The sequence below is a fragment of the Octodon degus genome, unplaced genomic scaffold, assembly GCF_000260255.1.
Source record: "Octodon degus isolate 3935 unplaced genomic scaffold, OctDeg1.0 scaffold00012, whole genome shotgun sequence".
NCBI classification, from domain to species: domain Eukaryota; kingdom Metazoa; phylum Chordata; class Mammalia; order Rodentia; family Octodontidae; genus Octodon; species Octodon degus.
The window spans coordinates 15325653-15329046 of record NW_004524588.1 but is presented as its reverse complement, the minus strand read 5'-3'; the positions used below and the strand labels follow the sequence as shown (position 1 = coordinate 15329046).

Below are 3394 nucleotides of genomic sequence, written 5' to 3'. Positions count from 1 at the left end.
GCCCGCCCCGCCCCGGCCCGCGAGCCTCGGCCCTGCGCTCTCCAAAGTGCACACACTCGGTTCTCGCTTCCCCTTTGCCCCTCCCCTTCCAGGGACGACTTCCTCCTCCGCAATTTCTCACTTCTTTCTTTGGCGCCCATTTCCTGCGCCCCCTCTGCGGCTCTCCTTTCCCGCCGACCCAGCCTGCGCCCCCCGCTGCCCCGGCTGGCCCGCCTGTGTTATCCGTGTCCCCTCGCGCCCGCAGCTGCCTGGCTCCTCGCCGAACTCGGCTTGCCCGGCGGCGCACACCCTGCCCGAGCTCCCTCCCTGCGGGCGCCCCCCGCGCCGCCCTGGCCCGGCGTCTCCCCTCCGTGCGGCCGAGAGCCGCGAAGTGGGCTCCCCGATGCGCGATCGATCCTTGCGCTTCGCAGCAGTGAGAGCTGCAGCCCAGGTTACCGCATGAGCTCACTGGGCAGGGTTCGCTGGGCGAAGGATGCGGTCATGGCTTGAACACCTCGGGCGCCGAATGTGGTCATCAGAAAACACTGGGCCGTGACCCGGGGGACGGGTCTTGCCGGCTGCAGCGTCTGGGGCGCTGGACGGCTGAGCTCGCACGTGTGCGAGGGTGTGTGCGCCTTGAAAGGGTTGTCTTTAAAAGTTTGTCACCATTGACACGTTGATGGGAAAGAGAAAAAGACATTTATTGAGAGTCACCAGGAACTTTTCCTTTGTTTCTCTTATGTTCGCTACTTCCCGCTCCATTGTGAGAACAGACGCTACATTTCTAAATAAAGAAGGACCTAGATAATAGTCTCATTTTAAGTGCTCAGTGGGAGCTCGAAGGATTCACAGAGGCAACTTGTGTAAATAAAAAGTAAACAAAACTGTATGGATTTCCTGAACATTTGAGGTTGGCTCCGATTAAAATCACATTTTTAATTGCTAGGATTCAAGGACACTATTTTACAGGAAGGTAAGCAGGCTGATGTGTCGTGGTGTTTTGTTTCTTAGGGATCACATTGTGGTAAGAATTCATTTAAGGAAGTGTCAGCAAACCTCGGGCTTGAGAAATCCTGCGCTCCACGAGGGACTTCCCCAACATGGCTTCTCCCAGCCCCCAGGCGCGCCCGCTCCGAATGAGATCAGCCTGCATGCGCGAGGGTGTCCAGCAGTGGAAGTTTTGGCTTGCATTCTCGGCTGTGACACTGATTCATAGCGCCAATAAGGGAACTGCTTAGTTTGCTTATGCATTAGTTTTCCTCTGTACAAAGTGGAAAGATAAGAAAGCTACAGCCCTTAGAAAAGTGTTAAAAGTTACTGATTTGATTTGTATAATTTTACATTCAGTTCCACTAAGAAATTGTTTTCCTTTTTCAAGAAGCACTGTTTAATTACAGTAGTTTTTCAAAGGTCTCATTCCTCATCTGTAAAATGAAGGCATTGTTATGATCTCTAAGAGTCCTTCCAGTTTTACTACTCCAAGGTTGGGATTGCAAATTCTTTCACTTATGATCTCAGAGATGAACTTTGAGATGTTTTGGTGCTAAAGAACGCATTTACTAATAGCTCTTGCTGTAACCTTTATAGTGACTAATACAGTAAGACCTTCTTTATACCTTAAGGTTGTAGCAAGTGCTGGAATTGCAACCACAAGAAACACAGACAATAAAATCTTACTGTGTTAGTTATTTACAGTTAGCTCCTCAGCTTATTGACAAAAAAGGATAATTAATTTGTTAGACTTTTCTACTAAATAGATTATTGTTTTAAGACCTTTCTACTAAATAGATTATTGTTTTAATGCCTTTGAGATGAATGTAAATAACATTTGATTTTATATACATTATTCAAACCCCACAGTAACTCTCCCATACTAATAGAAGGACATTTAGAGAATGTTTACTGACAATGAGTCATACTTTATTTTGTCTGGCTCTTTACCAAAGATATATTCATAAATACATACATATTTCAATGGCTACATCCAAATACTTGCTTTTTTACCATTTTGCAGAATGTTTCACTGTAAAGTTGCATTTAAAATGATCACTGTTAAATCATCCTGAATCTTCCTCCTAGAAAATGCAGTACTTATGTTGAATAATAGATATCTTTGCACATTTTTATAGAAATGTACTTGGAGATATGTTCCTGTCATTACTCATAATCATGCCATGAAGGAATTGTGAAAAAATATTATATCTGGAGGCTTACTGTAATTAGACCAAAATTCTAACACAAGGAACCTACTTGAGGTGCTTCGTGGGATAGCTTGAAAGCATAAACAAATACATTAGCAACAGAATGATAAAATAGTTTGCTGTTAATTATGATTAGCCATAGTTTTCAAACTTTAGGTTGATTCTAGTAAATGATAACTACTTGCATACATAAAAAGGAACAAAATCAAAATGAAAAATTTAAAAACAAACTATGTGAGCATTGTAGGACACACGTGAGCATACTGTGTTAAGTGTAGCGTAACCTTCAAATATTAAGTTTTTATTATTAGCCAAGTTTTACTGAAGATAAATGTTAATTTTTCCTATTAAGGAAACTCAGAAGTACAGTGCCATCATTACATTTAGGGTTTTGTTTTGTTTTGTTTTGTTTTGTTTTGTTGGTACCAGGAATCGAACTCATGACCTTGCACTTGCCAGGCAGGCACTTGTACTGCTCAGCTATATTCCAAGCCCTGTCATTACACTTAGAAGTGTATTTCTCTTCTGTACAGTATCAGCTGGAAGAGTTCTGTTCTAGGCCATCATTCAGGTCTCCTCTCCTATTTTCCTTCCATCCTTAGGACTTTGTCACCATCTGTGTGCACAAAAATTGAATTCGTACACTTGTCAGTTCAGTGGAGGGAGAAAGAGATCTAAAGCAAGCAGTGTCCCTGTGCCCCTTTGTTTTGAGACAGGGCCTCACTGTGTAGTTCAGGCTGGCCTTGAATTTACTACACTGGTCACCCAATTGCAATCAGTCCTCCTCCCTTGGCCTCCCAAGTGCTAGATTATGGTGTGTGCGCCACCATGCCTGCCATGAAGTTCCTTTTCGGCAAGTAACACACAACCTGATGAAGATTGCTTACGCTGACATTTAATGGGGAGAGTTTAATTACAATTATAAGGTCACGCAGGCCAGGCATCCATTTGCCCAGAGGAAGAAAAGATAAATTTGATGCTATGGATATTAGGAGAAAATCAGCACTCAGGGGAAAGATGCTTAGCAGTAAAGGAAATAAGAATAATGTTTTGTTTTGTTTTGTTTATGATATCATTAATTGCTTTTTGTTTTTTTTAATTTTATTTATTTGTGTGTGTGAGTGTGTGTGTGTGTGGCCAGCTCAGCCCACCAGGGGGCGGGGCGGGCTGGCATGTGGTGCTGGGGGATTGAACCGCGGTCCCTGTGCTTTGCT

General features: G+C 43.7%; 1 protein-coding gene across 1 annotated transcript in view; it reads left to right on the top strand.

Annotated features, from left to right (window-relative positions):
* Rab39a (RAB39A, member RAS oncogene family) overlaps positions 1–3394 on the top strand; it is a 42747-nt gene that overhangs the window by 409 nt on the left and 38944 nt on the right. The gene's annotated exons all lie outside the window — the stretch shown is intronic.